We start from the raw sequence: 18,784 nt of genomic DNA, 5'->3' as shown, positions 1-18,784 counted from the left end.
GAGAGAGAGAGACACACACAGAATCTGAAACAGGCTCTAGGCTCTGGGCTGTCAGCACAGAGCTTGATGCGGGGCTCGAACCCATGACCACTGAGATCATGACCTGAGCCGAAGTCAGACTTAACTGACTGAGCCACCCAGGCATCGTGGTATATTTTTCATATTTAAAAATTCTCCTAGCTTCTTTTTCAAAATTGTTCTTTTTTTTTAAACAGTATTTTGTTTTTTCTTATTTTAAAATTCTTTTTTTGTAGCCTTAGTCACATAAGTGTACTTTATTATCTGGATCTGATAATGTATTATCTCAAGTTCTGGGGAGTCCAAATCTGCTATTTGATGTGTGTGCTAACATTTATTCTTTTGGATAGTTTCTTTGCACCTCTGTAATTTTGATTTATGAGCTTATCTTTTTTTTTTTTATGTTCACAATATTTTTTATTACTGTAAAAATATGGAACGCTTCACGAATTTGCGTGTCATCCTTGCGCAGGGGCCATGCTAATCTTCTCTGTATCGTTCCAATTTTAGTATATGTGCTGCCGAAGTGAGCACTTATGAGCTTATCTTAAGCAAGATTTTATCTGTGGGAATTCTGTGTGGCCTAGTTGAGTTTGTCTCCTTTCAGAGATGTTTTATATGTTTGCTTCTGTCACACAATAAAGCCTGGGATCACTTTTTTTAATGTTTATATATTTTGAGAGGGAGAGAGACAGAGACAGAGAGCACAGAGGGGGAAGAGCAGAGAGAGGGAGAGAGAGAATCCCAAGCAGGGTCCATGCCATCAGCACAGAGCCCAACTTGGGCTCGATCTCACAAATGATGAAATCATGACCTGAGCTGAAATCAAGAGTCCATCGCTTGACTGACTGAGCCACCCAGGCACCCCAAACCTGGGATCACTTTTTTTTTTAAAGTTTATTTATTTTGAGAGACAGGAGAACATGTGTATGTGAGAGCAATCTGAGGAGGGGCAGAGAGAGAGGTAGAGAGAGAGAATCCCAAGCAGGATCTGTGCTGTCAGCACAGAGCCCAACTTGAGGCTTGATCTCACAAACATGAGAATCATGACATGAGCCAAAATCAAGAGTCAGATGCTTAACCAACTGAGCCACTTAGACGCCCACCTGAGATCACTTTTAATATTAATTTCTCAGCTAAAGAATCCCTACACTATACATATGATATAATTTTGAACCCCAAGATGGCATAAAGGGAGGCAAAAACATCTTATTAGATAATGTGTTTTCATATGTTGGAATTCTTTGCCTGAATCCTGACCAAGACAAACTTCTTTGTCTTCTCCCCTTTACCAATGGGCAGATATTTTTCCTACTCTTTCTTTTTATTTGGGCCAAATTTTGATTTCTTATTTCTGTATGACCATTAAAGCCTAATCCCTAGGGGTGCCTGGGTGGCTCAGTAGGTTGAGCATTAGACTCTTGGTCTCTGCTCGGGTTATGATCTCAAAGTCTGTGGCTTCAAGCCCTGCTTGGGATTCTCTCTCTCTCTCTCTCTCTCTCTCTCTCTCTGTCCCTCCCCCCAGCTCACAGGCGCTCTCTTTCTCTCTGTATCTCTCTGTCTCTGTTTCTCTCTGTCCCTCCCCCCAGTTCACAGGTACTCTCTCTCTCTCTCTCTCTCCCCCCTCTCTGTCGTTCTCAAAAATAAACTTGAAAACAAACAAACAAACAAAACCACCTAATCCCTAAAAAAAAGTAAGGAGATGTATTGACTGGAGAAATGGAATGTAATATAAATGATACTCCAGTTAAATATATCAAATTGGAAAGAATTAATAAACCAATCTAAAGTTTGTATTCATGGGGCATCTGGCCGGCTCACTTGGTGGAGCATGTGACTCTTAATTCTGGGGTTGTGGATTACAGCCCCACATTGGGTGTAGTGATTATTTAAAAATAAAATCTTGGGAAAAATAAATAAAATAAAGTTTGTATTCATGTAATTATATAAAGACAAAGATTCTGATTAGTGTTTAACCATAAAACAAAATAAAAAAAAACCTCAATCCCTTTGATTAATGAGATCAACAGCTACTCCCAAACACACTGTAAGGAATATTCAGGATCAGCTTTCCCATTTACCATTCAGGTGTTTTGGCTCTCTTATTTTTGATCCCTTAGGAGATTTTTCTGTTTCTATCAAGCTCAGTTATACATTTATATATTTTTTATGTTTATTTTTTATTTTTGAGAGAGAGGAAGAGCATGAACAGGGGAGGGGCAGAGAGAGAGGGAGACACAGAATCAGAAGTAGGATCCAGGCTCTGAGCTGTCAGCACAGAGCCCAACGTGGGGCTAGAACCCACAAACCGTGAGATCATGGCCTGAGCCAAAGTTGGGTGCTTAACCAACTGAGCCATTCAGGCACCCCTCAGTTATACATTTAACAGAATATTTTAGGGGCACCTGGCTGGCTCAGTCAGTAGAGCATGCGACTCTCAATCTTGGGGTTGTAAGTTTGAGTCCCACATTGGGTGTGGAGACTACTTAAAAACAAAATGTTTAAAATAAATAAATATTTTATATTTTATCTAGTATTTCCAGGTGCTTTATAGTAAATCATTCTTTTGAGAGAGAGAGAGAGAGAGAGAGAGAGAGAGAGAACTTGTGCCTGCACAGTGGGGAGAGGGGCAGAGCATGACAGATAATCTTAAACAGGCTCCACACTCAGTGTGGGGCCCGATGTGGAGCTTGATCTCTCGACCCTGGAATCATGACCTGAGCTGAAACTGAGAGTCCGACACTCAACTGAGTGAGCCATTCAAAAGTCCACCTCGTTAATATGTACTGCAAAATTTCCATTTAACAAATGAGAAAATTAAGGTTCAGAGAGGTTAATCATTTCCCTGAGTTCACACAGATAACAAGTGGTGGAACCAAATTTCAAACTGAGGGTGGGTTTTTTTTGTTTGTTTTTTTGTTTTTTGTTTCCAAACTGATGCTGTTCTCATTGAACCAGTTAGTCAGCCCTACTGTTTTCAGTCTCCTAATACTACAGTGACATTCCCATATTTACAGTTAATTGAATGATTACATTCTTGTCTATTACAGCAGAAGGTTTTAGTTATTTGCACTTCATAAAAATGCCACAATGAAACTTTTGAATGAATTTTTGAATATTCTATTTTTTAAAAAATAGACTTCTGGGCTTGGAATCCACTTTAAAAGGGCAATCTTGTCCCTCCCTTTGCCTCCAGACAGAACCACCCTCCAACAATTACTCACAATCTTTGCTAGATGATAATTTCCCTGGGATTTAAGATGCTATAGAAGACAAACTACAAAGTCTTTAAGTCAAACTCCTAGGCTTAGCAAGTCCCCTGGAAGGGTTTTTCTTCCTTAAGTCTGAATTCATTCTCTCCTTCTGCACCTCAGTCATCCTGTTCACAGGGGAGAGACAAAAGAGCTTTCCCGGTCCTCTATAAATAGCATCTTTGTCCCTCCCCATTCCTGAGCAACCACAAGCCCCTACGGAATCACTGATACTTTAAGCTTTCCCTTCTTTCTTCCTTTTTGGTCATGAATTTTTTTCTCAGCTGTAACTCCTGGTGAGTTATCTCCCCTTAATGATGCTGACATACAGGACCCAGATAAAGTGCTATATAAATGCTAAGTAATCACAGCCAGGCTTGGCTTTGTGATACAGGTTATCTCAGGCTGTTGTATTATGGGATCAGCTCCCTGTTGACATTCAGGATGAAGTTTACCAGCTGTAGACCATTTTTTTTTCTTCCTTCCTTCCTTCCTTCCTTCCTTCCTTTCTTTCTTTCTTTCTCTTCTTTCTTTCTTTCTTTCTTTCTTTCTTTCTTTCTTTCTTTTTCTTTTTTTGTGCAACGGAACAGTTTTATAAGTACTGGAGCTCTACTAGAGCCGTCAAAAGAGAGCATGCTAGTCGGTTAAGCGTCCGACTTCAGCCAGGTCACGATCTCGCGCTCCGTGAGTTCGAGCCCCGCGTGGGGCTCTGGGCTGATGGCTCAGAGCCTGGACCCTGTTTCTGATTCTGTGTCTCCCTCTCTCTCTGCCCCTCCCCCGTTCATGCTCTGTCTCTCTCTGTCCCCAAAAAATAAATAAACGTTAAAAAAAAATTAAAAAGAAAAAAGAAAAAAAAGAGAGCATGCTATTATTTGCCAGTCTGTGTGTGCTTCCACATGCACACATATATGGAGCATTAAGGTATAGCAGCATACTAATAGAATTTCAGAACGTGGCTGCTTTGGAAGATGGGAGCAGATCCTCTGCTGGGTGTTGGGGATGAAAGTGGGGAGAAATCCAGAAAGAAGAGGGATTATGGTGGAGATGGGTATGTAGTCATAACACAAAGACTGGATCTGCTTCAAATGTTAAAAAGAATTATGATTATGATTATGATTTTAAACAGAAAGCATGTGAGTGAGGGAGAGGGCACAGGGGGGAAGAGAGAGAGAGAGAGAGAGAGAGGAGAGAGAGAGAATCCTAATCCTAAGCAGGCTCCACGCTCAGTGCCAAGCCCAACGTGGGGCTTGATCCCACAATACTGGAGCCATGACCTGAGCCCAAATCAAGAGTCCGTTGCTCACCCTGGGGCCCCATTCAATGTGGCTGATTTTTTTCATTGATTTGACTAAGTCATCCCATTGTTTTGACATTGTATAACTTTGTAATCAAACCAAAGAACCCATTTCCAACATTTGTGTAGAACAAGTGACTATAGGCCTGTTCGTGCTCAGGTGCATTGTCTGTATGACACCAACCAGTTCTGGAAACGTGAAAATTTAAGTCATTAATCCCTTGGACTTCCCAATATCAGAAAACATACTTGGAATTTTGTCATTAGAGAAGAGAACTGAAAAGCTATTTGGGCATTTTGTAGTCAACTATGGTTATCTTCTAATTTTATTCCCCACCCAAAACTTCCAGGCACTTGGATAACATTGTGTGTGTGTGTGTGTGTGTGTGTGTGTGTGTGATAATATAAAATATTTTAGGATTACAGGTAGAGGGAATCTTAGATTTTATAAACAATTTTCACATTTAATAGATAAAGAAACAGAGTCAGAGAGAAAATGACTTACCAAAGGATATTCTGCTAGTAAGGGACAGATGTGAACTAGTAATCGTATTTTTGACTCCTGCAAGATTCAGTGCACTTTCCTCTACAGTACTGTGCTGGTGACGGTTAGAGATTGGACTAATTTCCTACAGTTATTTCAGAAAAAGGGCATTATATTGTTTGGAGTAATTGGTTAGCTGTTCTTGTTTCTTTTTTTAAGTTTATTTATTTTATTTTATTTTATTTTATTTGAGAGAGAGAGATAGCACAAGCAGGGGTGGGGCAGAGAGAGAGGGGGACAGAGAATCCAAAGCAGGCTCTTGCACTGACAGCATAAAGCCTGATGTGAGCTTGAGCCCACAAACCATGAGGGATCATGACCTGAGCCAAAGTTGGATGCTTAACCGACTAAGCCACCCAGGCACCCCTGCTCTTGCTTCTTATAGACAAAAATAAGACGATTTTAATGCTATTTTAAGTCTACTATTCTCTTAGTCTTTTTTGTAGTATACTTATGAAATGAATACCAGTAACTCCATATCTTGTGTCTTTATCCATATCTGAAATGGTGTATCTTTTTATATATGTGCATTTCTAATAGGTACATGAATGTTATTCAGCATCTCTGTGTGTGAATATGTATGTGGGTATGGGGCAGAGGGGTTAGCATTATGCTTTCCTCCATGGATGTATGTTACTCAGAGCCTACCCATCAGTCTACCTACTAACTTGATGTCTAATGTGTATTGTTGGTGGCTATTTTGCATGTCTTCTAAAGTTTCAAGAAGAAACACATCCAGAACATAAAAGCCTTAAACACACACATATATGCATAGACCACAGAGACATATGGGTAGGCACATGCCACAACCCAATCCCTGGCTCTTCCCTGGATCCTCGTGTTATAACTGGCAGATACCATTGCCACTTCAGACTGATACCAATGAGGCAGTCTGTTTTTTCTGTGTTTGTCCCATAAAGCTGACCAGAAGTGACTGCACCACTCTCATTTGCTTAGATTTTACCTCTTTTCTGAAAGATAGGTAGAGCAAAGTCCTCTTCCCCTGTCAGCATGTTTGTTATAAATACCTTTACCCAGAAATTCATGTTTGCTTCATCTTCTCCTGCCAGCTTTTCAATTTATCTGCTTCCCAGCCTTTTCACCCATGATTCCCTGATGCACAATTTCCGTTCAACCAGACTCCTGTACTCTCTCCACCAACACACCCCTTGTCTTCTCCAGGCTCTAAACTGCATAAGCCATTGCCCAACTGTGGGACGCAAGTCTCCTCCCACTTCTGCCCTCAACTCCATTACAAGTTCCTCCCCAGCTCTGAACCATCTCCCCTCCTTGGGGATCACTCCCTTATTTGATTCCTCCCACTTTTCTGCAGCTCCCACTCCTCCCCCACTTCCTCCTCCTGCAGGGATGTCCCTCTGCCCTCTTGTCTCTCAGTCTTCTCACCTTTCTTTCTGTGTCCCGAGTCTCTGTCCCATCTCCACACACAGATGGGGGTAGGCTCCCCAGGGGAGGGATTGGCCTGATCTCTTGTTCTGTAGTGGTTCCCTCCCCCCTGCAGGCAGTGCCTCCTTCCTGATAGGGCATTTATTGACAGACTGGCTGGGGTAGAAGCTCGGCCTTGATACCGCTCCTATCTCTTTTCTTAATTAATTTGATGTGTTTGGCATCAGCTCTGCTGCTAGAGGGGTATTTGCTAGGAGGCAGAGGAGTGTCGGAGGCCTTGCTCCTGTTCTTTCCCTTCCCAAATAGACTAGTATTTCAACCTGACAGCTCCCAGCCGGTCCTCTGGCTATGGAGCATTGAGTGTTTATTTTCCTGATGTTTTTATTCCAAAGTCTTTGCCAGGGTCATGTTGTTGAAGTCTGCCAAATGACAGCAGCCCCTGACCCTGCTACTGAATCTGACACATTTTACAGGTACAGCTGTTGTCAGAAAATTATAGAAGCCAAAGGCAAAAAAAAAAAAAAAAAAAAAAAAGCCTTGAGAGGTCATCTTGGACATGCCCCTGTCTCTGGCCTGGTACCCATAGATTTCTGCTCAGGTAAATTAGAAAGATCTGGTTTTCAAAGTGCTACACAAAGGTAATATATGTCATACTCTTCAATTCTCATTCCATTATCTAACAGCCCTCACTGTCAGAATAATATTTCGTTATATGGACCCACAACCTTTCCTTTCTAATGTCAGGCCTTTTCCATGACGGTTCCCAGAAAGAAGATGATGGTGAGAGCATAACCTGCTGTACACTTGAAAAACTAAGAAGACTGGATATAATCCAGAGAAAGTGGGCCAAGTGGTCAACCATGATGAGTAACTCAATCTTTAACACAATCTACATTCTTTGCAGAGACGAGAGTAATTTCCAGATGGACTTACCTGTTAACGAAATGTAGACATTCAAAATTCTTCTTGGATCACAATGGTAAGCAGATTTCCAAGTTCAGATGAGTCTCACCCCCAGATTTCAATGCTTTTTGTCTATGCACATTCCAGTCTACAGCTCTTTCCCCAGCTCAGGCTCAGAGAATGCTGGTGCCAGTCAAAAGTACACACACTTACCAATGGCCTATGTAATGCCAGGCAACTGGTTGGAAGCAGAGGAAAATGTCATCTGGTTAATCCATCTATTCGCCTCCATATATCTAGATATTTGGAACTGACCAAATGACCAAAGAAATAATCCACTGAAGTTCTTCTTTGTCAGCACGTAGATAGCCCTAAAGTGTTGTAGCCAAGCAGTATCCATGGGCAATGGATAGCTGCATCATTAATACTTCTTTTCTCCACTTGGCATGCTGTGACTGGACGGGGTTACTCTTCACCTGGTGACCCCAAGGCTGGCCTGAGTGGCTTGGCACTGGTCATAAAGAGAGATGCCAATATCTCCAAAGTGCCAGGGAGTCTGGCAGGCATCCTGACTATCAGACAGCTGCTGTGATTCCCATAAAAGAAGAAGCAGAATGCAAAACAGAACTGCAAGAAGGAGACTGCCCAGTTGCTAGTGTTGGAAGGAGCCAAAAAATGGGAATTTATTTCCTGAGAGTGAGTCTAGTCTATATATCTTAGGAAGACAATGGGGGTTGGGGTGGGGTTATGGGTGAACCAATTCAAAGTAATATATCTTCATCACCTTTGGAGAAAATGCTTTCATACCAGCCATCTTTGCAAGGGACCAATTGGGGCCGTTTCTACACAGTCTAGCGAAGCAAGCAGTGGTTCTGTATTTAGATATGGAAATATACCAAACCAAATAATTCATAAAATCTACTTAAAATTCTAAACCATCTAGATCTACACTCCCTTGTCTATGTACCAAATTAACTAATTGCTAAGGTTCTGCTTCATTTGGTGATATGTAGTTTCCACTACAGTAGCCCTGATATAATTGGTTTATCTCTCCAACTCCAAGTCACAAAACATTGCTTGAGCCCATCCCCCACTCTCTCCACCTCTCAAACTGCTAGTGAGTCTGAAACGGCAGCTGAGGATAGAGGAAGAGAAACATAAGGTTAAGAAATAAAGAAAGCAAAGGGCACCTGGCTGGCTCAGTCAGCGGAGCCTGTGACTCTTGGCCTCAGGGTTGTGAGTTTGAACCCCATGTTGGGGTATACAGATTACTTAAAAATAAAAATCTTTGAAAAAATAAATCAATAGAGAAGCCAAAATCATCCCCTTTCTCCCTCCACAAGCATCTGGGCTACAGCAACCCAAGTTAGGGAAGGGAGAAGATTTCACATTAAATCAAACTCAGAGTCTTGAAGATACATCGGACTGGACATTCTAACTATAGATTTGAAATTGTGTATATAACTTGAAGTTGTTATAGGACTATCTGTTAACCTAAGAATGAACAGAAGAGTCTTGGGGCTTCCTAGGGTTTTAATCCAAGGGTCAAAAAGGATTGCCTAGCATCCATTGACATTTACAAGGGGTGATGGAAGATAAAAATCAAGTTGCATTTTGTCTGTTAAAGGGTGTGTTAGTTAAGATGGACTATGGGTGGCCATAATACACTCCAAAACGTACAGTGGCTCAAACATAATAGAAAATTACTTATCCCTTAGGTAAAGTCCTAGGCAAATGCTTCTTGCCAGTGGAAAGCTCTCCTCTACATGTGATTCAGGGGTCCGGGCTCTTCCAGTATGAATGTCCACTATTCCCTAGGGCCTCGAGCCCAGCATCCATACTGAAGAAGGAGACAGAAAGCATGGGAGAGGTGGATGGGGACACATCCACTTGTTAAAAGGTTTGGCCAGGAAGTGGCATATACATTCCATTGACTAGAATTCAGTCACATGGCCACATCATACTACAAAGGAAGCTGGGGAATGTAGTCCAGCTATGAGCCCAGGAGAAGAGCTCCCAGATTTGGAGCAGTTGCTATAGAGACCATCCTGGAAGATCCTCATGGAGAACCAGTGGTTCAGGCACAACAGAGAGCATAACTGTGAGAGTGCTCTTTTCTTCAAAAGGAAGATCATCACTCCCCAAAGAGACTTTTCGCCAGGTCGTGTGTGTCGACGAATGGGGGAGAATAAAGGTGGAATGGGGTAGAAACAGAGCAAACACCAGGGGAAGATCAGCAGTAACCACAATCAGGTACCATGAAGATGGGCAAGGCTGGTGTAGCTTGACTACTGAGACCTTCCACTTGCAAGAGACTGGTTCCTTCCCCCCATGGAACCTCTGACTTCTTGTATAGTGAAATGTGCCTGTAGCCCCCAGGTCTTCAGGAGCCTGGAAGTGGACAGTACTCTTAAAACAAAAAACAAACAAAAAAAATATGCCTTTTTGCTACCAAAAAGAATTGCCAGTGAAACTTGCCAGTGGACCCAGAAGCCAGTAAAAACCAGTGAAGTCAGAAGAATTGCCTGGCTCTTTGACCCTAAGCAAACTCATGTATCACGTTAGATTAATTCCCAAACTGAATTTAATTTTTTTTTAAGTGCCTCGTTTTGGTAGGATAAGAAGACACATCTGGCAGGGATGAGGTCATCACAAGAAGAGTTTGAATATGTGCAATAAAAAAAAATAATAAAACAAAACAAAGCACCGCCTCTTCTTGAGTCTCGCTTGAGGTAGAGCAAACAGCTTGGCAGGAACCATCACGGAGGGCAAAGTTTCCTGCAAGTCAATCTCCTCTGTTAACTATATCCTGGGCCTCCAGCTCGCTATCAAAAATCAAAGGGCGCGGACCCACCATTCTGAGCGACACTCACGACCTTATTCGTGTCTGTGTGAAGTTTCAGTGGACTTTTACATTAAGCGCCCTCCCCTGCCCTGTTTCTCGAGAAGAGCTGGAACATACTCTGGTAAAACAAAAGGGGAAAGGGGAGACGGTCTGTCATATCCTAAAGCAAAGAGCAACCAAGGCTTCCTAAGTAAATGAAAAGGACTTGGGGGAAAGAAATAATCCGTTAGTGTAGATACCGCGGGGTTGAAATGACTCCCCATCCCTGCAATGCCATACATAATTAAGAAGGACCCGATCTGAGCGGCTCTGGGGGTTGCAAAGCAGCAAAGAGCGGTCTTTAGAGGCTTGGGGTGTCAGCAATCCCTCAGTTTACCACGCCCCCCCCCTCCTCCCAGCCGTCCACGCGAAAGCCGGGTCCGAAGGCTTGCAAGGTCCGGAGACCTGCTCCCCGGGCTCGGCTGCGGGGCTGCGTCCCCGCGCCACCGCCGGCCAGCCGCCCGCCGCCCGCCGCCCGCAGCGGCCGCAGCTCGGACTCTGCCTGCAGAGGGGGCCGCCCCTCTCCAAAAGCGGCTTTGGGGAGCTATCTGTCCCGGGAGGGCCAATGCGGGAAAGTGACTGGGTCCCCCACCGTGGAGACGTTGCAGCGGGACCCCGCTCCAGGAAAGGGCGAGGAGGCGCTGGGCTCACGCCCGGCCCCAGTGCGGCGCCAACACGTCCAAGTTCCGCTAGGAATGTCTGAAAATCAAGTTTCTCCCCATTCGGTTCCCCACCCTCCTTTAAGTCTATTCCCTTCCAAAAACCAAACACTTTGACGGGCGGTCGCCACCCGGTCTGGGAACTGAGGTTCTGATTGGGACAGATTTCGTTTGGTTCAGGTTGAGGAAATAAGGGTCGACCTGTCCTAGGGTGGGAACGTGGGGACCTCTGCCTCTGAACTGTGCAAACCTCTGGGGCTCCCTCGAAGAGGAGTGCGCTTTCCCAACCGCCCCAAGCCTCGTTAGGTTCCGTGGAGACCATGGGCACCACTGGACCCCGGACCACTGTGGGGGACAAAGAGAAAGCACTGAGAGCCGGGGCCCGCACCCCTCACAGTCGCCCGCGGGAAAGCCCGGTGGAACGCGCGCCGCTGCGGGGCGAGGAGAAGCCGAGTCGTCAGCCTGTTCTCCTCCCTCAGCTTCTGCTATTCCCTCCGCCTGATTTCGGCTGGAGGAGGTCGTGGGTGTTGGAGGGCAGAAGACGAAGCTGCTGGGGAATTAGATAGGAAGGCAATACTCCTGAGTTCCTTGACCGGCCCTGGGAGAGAAGAAAAGGAAATTACCGACTGATATCAAAAATAAAGATCTGGAGCGAGATTATGATCGCACTGGCTTTTCTGCTGACGCTCCCCACGCATGTCCGAGCTGGCTCTGTCCGGGAGGGCACGAAAAGATGCTTTTTTGGCATTGAGCAGGAGGACCCCCCCCCCCCAGCTTTGGATACTTAAAATTCAAGTGCGAAATGACAGCTGGAGAAATGGTGGAGAGGGAGGTGTTAAGGGGTTTTTTTCATTGTCCTAGGGGTGTGTAACAAAGCGGATTTTGAAGCGACTACAAATACTTTCCCTGTTCACGGAGCGTGGACCTCACTCTTCAGGTCCACTGTGGGGGGCGGGGGGGCGGGTCACAGCGGCAAGATTCTCCATGGACACGGGCAGACAATATTCCAGCATCCTAAAAAACATCATCAGAGCGACATCGTGGAAAAGTTCTGGCAACCTTTCCTGTCACTTGTCTTTTGGTTATTTGAGTAATTCGGGAAAAGGAGAATTTTGGTTGCTTGGGGAGGGTCCTCATCGCTGGAGAAGAGAAAAAAAGGAAAATCTAATAGAGAATGGTGGATTGTGTTCTGACCCATTGTGTGTGCAATGGGTCCCTCTGTGCATTTTTTTTTTCTGGTGTAAAAGGACCGAGTCCACCTTTCTGGGGCATCCATTTTTCGAACGAGACTGCTCCCACTGTGGTAAAAGACATAGGGCTAGATAAAGTTACCAAAATGTGTGCTTGTGTGTGTGTGTGTGTGTGTGTGTGTGTGTGTGTGTCAGGGGGAGAACAAAGGTTTTCTACTTATATTGATGGAAAACATATTTCTTGGTGGAAATCATTCTGGGGCTCTAGTTTTTTTCCAGGGTGATCAAAGGTGGGTAGGACCAGCCCCCTCCACATAATCCTTATTCTGAATATGCACTTGCAGGTGAATCTGGAGCATTACTCCCCCTGACTTGAAACTGTAGATTCAGATCCTTATTCCAAGATGGGCAGACATCTGAGAAATCCCTACTGAGTTCAGAGTCTGGGGAGTGAGCCCTCACAGGCCAGCGTGGAGACCAAGGGGGTGTCTCCGGACCCAGCCAGGAGCTAGGCTGCACCCAGAGGGCCTGAGACCAAGGGAGCAGTTACCTTGGGGGTGGGGGTGGGTGCTTAGGATTGGGTTTTCTTCTTCCCAGGATAAATCACTTTGGGGAAACTTTTTTCAAGGAAGGGACTAAGCTTTGATGGTAGTGAGCCCACTTTTCTTACTGGCAATATTCGAAGAGAGAAACTCACCTCTCACTCAATGCTCTTTGGAAGAGCATCCCAAAGAAAAGATTTAATATAGGAAATTTGTAGACTCTGAGTACAAGTGTAGAAGTACATTTGCAATTATGTCCTACTGGATGGGGATTTGTCATCCTGGGTTTCTACACAAAACGTGACCATGCCGCCTCATATGCATGTATGTAATACGTTGCAGCAAATGCCACAAATACATAGCCATACCGAATTCATACTGAGATTTCCATCATGTGAATAATTTGCTTTTCTCCTTTACCCTTGTGCCAGCTAAAACTTACACAGCTTTGAAGAAATCTTTTCTCGTGGCTTCCCTGCCTCTGTCTTCTAGCCCTTTCCCCCCACTGCTCCCCATTTTTCTTTTTGAGCCAAGAATTCTCTCTAAATTTTTTGAAAAATCTTAGTAGGTGCATGATTTTTTTTTTAAACCGCTTCCTTATCCTAAGACTGGGCATAAGAAACAGAAAAGAGGGTTTCCCCCCCTTTCTTTCCCATTTGGGAGATGCCCTTTTTACAGGAACAAGCAGACGGAGGCTGAGAAGGAAGGGAAGGCTGGCCGATTCCTGGTCCCGCGGCGTGGCGGTTGTCAACAGAAATCTGCAATTAGGATGTGACCCTGTAAATGGGCACGGGAGCCCCTGGAAGTACAGGGACCTGACTCCCAACGACCCCTCCTCCCCAACACAAGGCTCACTCAAGCACTCCCGGGAACGGCCAGGCACTGGGTAAGCCCACGCCTCCCCCCACGCCCAGAGCTCTCAGCAACCTGGTTAGTCTGCCGTAGCCACGAATGAACGTACCCACCTGTGCGCTCAGCCATCGGTGCCCACCGAGTGCACGCAAGTGCATCCCTCGGGATTGCGGGGCCGACCGGCGGCGGCGAGTGGAGGGGGCGCTTCCCGATGCGGGCGCTCATCCCGCGGTCCTCCCATGTCGGCCATTTATTGTCCTGTGTGCAAGCGGCGTTCGCCAAGCTTCAGCTTGGCCAGAGTTAGTGAAATCAAATACTCAATAATTACTACATGCAAAACAACAACACCCCCCCCCCCCAAACCAGCCTGTTAAAAGAAACCAAGGAACTCTCCAGGTCTTGGGAGCAATCCAGAGAGAAAAGGGAAAGGAGTCAGAGGCTTGGCGCCGGGCTCCTGGCGGAGGCAGGCGGCCGTGACTGCTCCGGCCGGCCGAGGGGACTCACCATCCAGGCTCCGGAAGTGACCCGAATCTCCTAAAATCTGTGCAGAGGGGGAAAAAAAAATGCGCTGAAGGAACCCTGTCAACGCCAGGATTCTGCCAAGTTTGGCGAGAGGGCAACTTGGTTTCCCGCAGGCGTGGAATTCCGCTAAGCGATAGCTGGGGAGGGGTGGGGGACGGATCTGAGAATCACACACTGCGAAGTTGCTCCTGGATAGCCTCACACCTGGTGTCTTTATTCCCTCTTAAAAATAAAATTGCAAAAAAGCGTTTATGCCTTACATGTGCTTGAATACCATTTCCCCTTAATAGCTAGCTGCATCAGAGAAAACACCGGTGGACGTGAATTAATAAACAGGTCTGTGCCCACGTATATCTTTATCCACAAAACCGTAGGTCATTCCCAGACACACATATCAGCATGGGTATAAAGACAATTAAAGGCTTCATATTTTAAAAATTAAACGTGACTATGTTTCATAATCGAGGGAAATATTTTCAAAGTTTTTACAAAGATTACTTAATTATCTGGATAGGGGTATCTGAGGGCACATATCTTGTGTTAATATTTATCTAAAGTTCCCTCGACACCTAACAAAGCATCTATTATGTGCTTACTTGTCTGAAGATGATAGGTCCATAATAGAGGAGAGATAAATAAATCTGTATTACTTCTTTGGAGGGAAATTCATTAATAAGCCAAGCATTGAAAAGAGAGTTGCAAGTATTTTAAGTCACAACACAGATGCTGGCAGAAAAGGATCTTCCTAAGGCTTCAGAGTAGGCAAGGAATTGCACAAGTCCTTCCCTCCCCATGCCTTAAGAAAGCATCTCTGCAAACCTTGAGGATGGTCTTTTGTCACATCCATTTGTTTATGGTGGCTTAGGGGAAGGAGGGAAGGCCACCTCTGGGGACAGTTGGAGTTGGTGGGTCCACAGAGTCTCCCCAAGCTCATGTCCTTTCCTTTAACCCCTACCCACTCCATCAGTCCGCCCCAACTGGCACCCCTGTCATGACTAACCCGTAAATGTCTCCATGCTATACAAGCACTATACACACCCATCACAACACATGTTCCCCAGCACGGGCACTAACTGTCCAGTAGTGTCCAAAAGCCAGGACTCAACAATCAGACTCCCTGGAAATACTGAAGTTCACCAAGTATGAGGAGCATGGGGTGGTCTCTTTGCCTTGAAAGCTATTTCTTCTTATTGGAGTTAACTTTTCCCTGACTATGCAAGTAAGTGTGGTAATTTTGGGGAAGAGAGAAAATGGATGTTCCTGTTCTTTCTGGTTCTTTAGATTTCATCAACTTTGCTGAATGTACAAGGCAACACCACAACTAAGAGAGAGAAAAAAAAAGTGATCCTAAAATACTTCCCGAGGGAAGGGAAATTTGGGTGAGAGGGAGGAGGCAGTGAGGGAAGGGAAGTCTAGCAGACTCTCCCCAAGGATATCATCCTAGCGATAGTTGCCCACCAGTCACTAAAACTGCACCACATTACATCTTTTCAGGAAGATTGAATTAATTACCACCAGTTGGAATCTTGCTCCAAGGACCCAGACACTCAAACTCCCTCCTGCCTTTCTGCGCCACAGATCTCAGGCAAGGTTGGCTATTTTGTCCAAGAGTGGTTTATTCCCCCCACCCTGCCCCTTTTGTTGAGTCCTTGGGTCTTCACTTCCATCTTTGTTGGAGATGGGCGAAATTACATTTTCTTTCTTTTGATAAAGCATCTTCTGAAGGTCCTTTAGTTACTTGTCTCCTGCTTGATTCTTTTCAAATTAGAATGATGAGACTCTATGTTCTTCTGTGGCTTCTGAAAGTGTCTGGTCATGTGGAGAATGAGGCTGTAATCCATTTAGGGTGGAATTTCCCCCCTTCCTCCTGATAAAATGTACATGTACCCTCTGCCATCTGCCTCTTAGGGTTCCACCATATTCCGCTTCCCAGCGGTGGCATTAAGGGGGTCTGTCACCTAGTTAGAGGTTAAATGTCTAACCTTTCAGCTCTTTTATATTTTGTCATTCTTTGGGACAGGTTTAACAGTCCACTTTGACACAGAAGAATGATGTGTTGGGGTCCACAACCCCTCCTTGTCCTGAGGGGAAAAAAATTATAGCTTCTGCATAGCTTCTTTTAAAGTAACTGGAAATTAGACAGACAGACAGAAAGAGAGAGAGGGAGAGAGACTGGTCAACCTCCTTTCTAGAAGCCCCAAATCTAAACCCTAAAAGATGGCGGAAATTATTGAAAGTGATAAATGCCTTTTCCAAGCATTCGGTGTGTTGGCTTTCTGACCAAAAGGGGCCTTTGTTAGATCTCGGCAAGAAAGCCAAACCCAGCTCCCAGCAAACACTCCTCCACCTCTTCCCCACCCCCCTCACTCCCTTGTCTAACTTGAAAATGAACTTGGACTTCCCTCGCAGACAGGCCCTAAAACCAGGAGAGATTTTATTTGTCTGTTTCTGAAGGGCTTCCTAAAAGGGGGAAGTGTTTGGGGGGGAGGGGATGGGCACAGAGGGCTCTCTCCCACAACAGAGGATGGGGTAGGGGTAGAGGCTCTGGGGAGGCAAGAAGGGGAAGGAGATACTTTGTGAATTTCTTAACTCCATGTTAATTCTCTGAATGTCTTTTGTTGGCGGAAGGTGAGGAGAGGGCAAGTGACAGGCTGAGATGTTGCTGAAAGAGAAAAGGGAGTAGGAGGGATGAAGATTAGAAAGGAGATGACGCTAGGGAAGGAGAAGATGAGGAGGGCTGGGAAGGGGTTCTGAGATGAGCTTGCCCAGGCTGGGAGGGCAGGGCCTGGGAAGCAGTGGAAGAAAGAGGGCTGGGGTAGGGACCCCGGAGGCCATTGGAGGAGGTTTCCTGCCAGTTCTCCACGGACAGGGCTGATCTCCCTACCCACTCCAGTGCACCACCAGGAAGGGTCTACAATTGTGGGCAGGCTGGAGGAGAATCCAGGAAAAGATCGGTGATAACAGCTTGAACCCGAACTCCTGTGTGGATCCTTGCAGGACCAGACAGGAATGTTTGATACGGCTCCCCAAACTCGGGGCCATCACCACAGGTCTTAAGTTGGCAGCAGAAGGGAGTGGATTTCCCTCATGTCTAAAAGAGGGAAGTGAATGGGGTCTTGAGCAAGGCAAGGTTGGGTCTGAGAATGGAAAACCCAGAAACTAGGAGCAAAGTGATGCTCGGCCATCTTGGTCTCATCTTCCCTCAAGCTGGGGGCCCAGGGAGGGAGAATAGAAATGGAAGATACCAGGATGGAAGCCACTGTCCAGGAGGTGAGTTCCCATACTGGGAGGAGAGGTCTGGGTGGCCCTTTTCTGAGGCCAGGCAGTGGGGGTGGAAAAAATAAAGTAGAGGAGGTTCCAGAAGGATCCAGGTGCCCGGGAGGTGGCATCTGTGTCTCCATACTCCTTGGGTCATCCCAAACCTTCCAGAGCCCAGAGAGGTGGAGGGAAAAAGGAGAGGAGAAGACTGGGCTGGGCCAGGGAGCTTCAGGGTCAGTCACTTTTCTTTCCTTCTTCACCTGCTTCACCTTTGCAACCCACCAGGAATTTTCTCTGCATGTGTCTCACTCAGACACACACTTAGGGGTGCCTTCCCATAGGCCTTCTCTGACTCCCCAAACCCTTCCTGTATGTGGCCTCTCCATCCAGAACATCCCTTTCTTTCCTGGATAGTTCAAGCCCTATGTCCTCTGTCATCCACAAATCTCCTTTTCCATTCTGCAGCCCAGCCCGTGTTCTGGACAGGAAACGGCCCCCCAAACTATGCCCGCCCACCAAGGCCCCAAGTCTGGGCCAGAATCCAGACCCCATGGTGGTGAGGCTCTTTGTTCTCCAGCAGCCTCAACCCACCCCCTCCTTTTTTTAAACTGGAATTTCTCCCATAAAAAAAAAAAAAAACGGGGGGGGGGGCAGGAGCTTAAGAGCTTCAAGTTTTTTGTTTTTTTTTTTAATCCTGGGGAATATATGAAAGAAACAGAGGAAATTAAGGGGAAAAGAAAGGGGAATCAACTGAGGTGTACTTTCCAGAAAGAAGAATCTGGGAACAGGGGACACGTCAACTTCATTCCTTTCCCCCTGCTCCCCAGCCTGGCATTTAAGCTACACCCAGCGCTCAAATGTGCCCTTGAAGCTTGCATCCTCCTGCCGCAGGCACTGCCAGCTTACACCTCGGACTTTGTCTTTAATACAGTGGGCCAGGAATTCCAGCCTCAACTTCAGAAAGGCACAAACATCTGCCTCTTCATTTTCCTAGTGTTTTCCTGGGGGAGGCGTAGGTAGCTAGGATGGGCATGCAAATGAAATATGTATAGGGAGAGAGAAACAGACCAGTAGAGAGCATTATTTGCATACAGAGAATTTTGGCCAGAGCTAGGTGTCTTCACGAACACATTGGGTTGTGTCCACAAGGGCATGAGCTGGAACAGTGCATACAGCCTGCACACGGACCCAAATCCACGGGCCTGGAGCAAACACACACACACACACACACACGCACACACGCACACACACACACGCACGCGCGCACACACACACGCACGCACTTTGACTGAGAAGGCACACTGAATATCTCTTTCGTATGTTAGAGACTTAGAAAAGAAGAATTTCAGAGTTGAGCTGAGCCTGGAACTCAGTCTCCAGAGGAAGCAGAGGACAGAGTGGCTCCGCCGCCCAGCCCTGACAAAAAAAAAAAAAAAAAAAAAAAAAAAAAAAGTCCCTTTGAG

General features: G+C 45.8%; 1 non-coding gene across 1 annotated transcript; it reads right to left on the bottom strand.

Moving 5' to 3' along the window:
- Positions 1–445: 445 nt before the first annotated feature.
- On the bottom strand, positions 446–552 carry LOC121039109 (U6 spliceosomal RNA). Its single transcript, XR_005794627.1, has one exon. It is a non-coding gene; the product is annotated as a U6 spliceosomal RNA (small nuclear RNA).
- Positions 553–18,784: the final 18,232 nt, after the last annotated feature.

This window comes from Herpailurus yagouaroundi, unplaced genomic scaffold, assembly GCF_014898765.1.
Source record: "Herpailurus yagouaroundi ecotype Mexico unplaced genomic scaffold, PumYag 166, whole genome shotgun sequence".
Lineage (NCBI taxonomy): Eukaryota > Metazoa > Chordata > Mammalia > Carnivora > Felidae > Herpailurus > Herpailurus yagouaroundi.
This window is presented reverse-complemented; position numbering and strand designations above follow the sequence as displayed.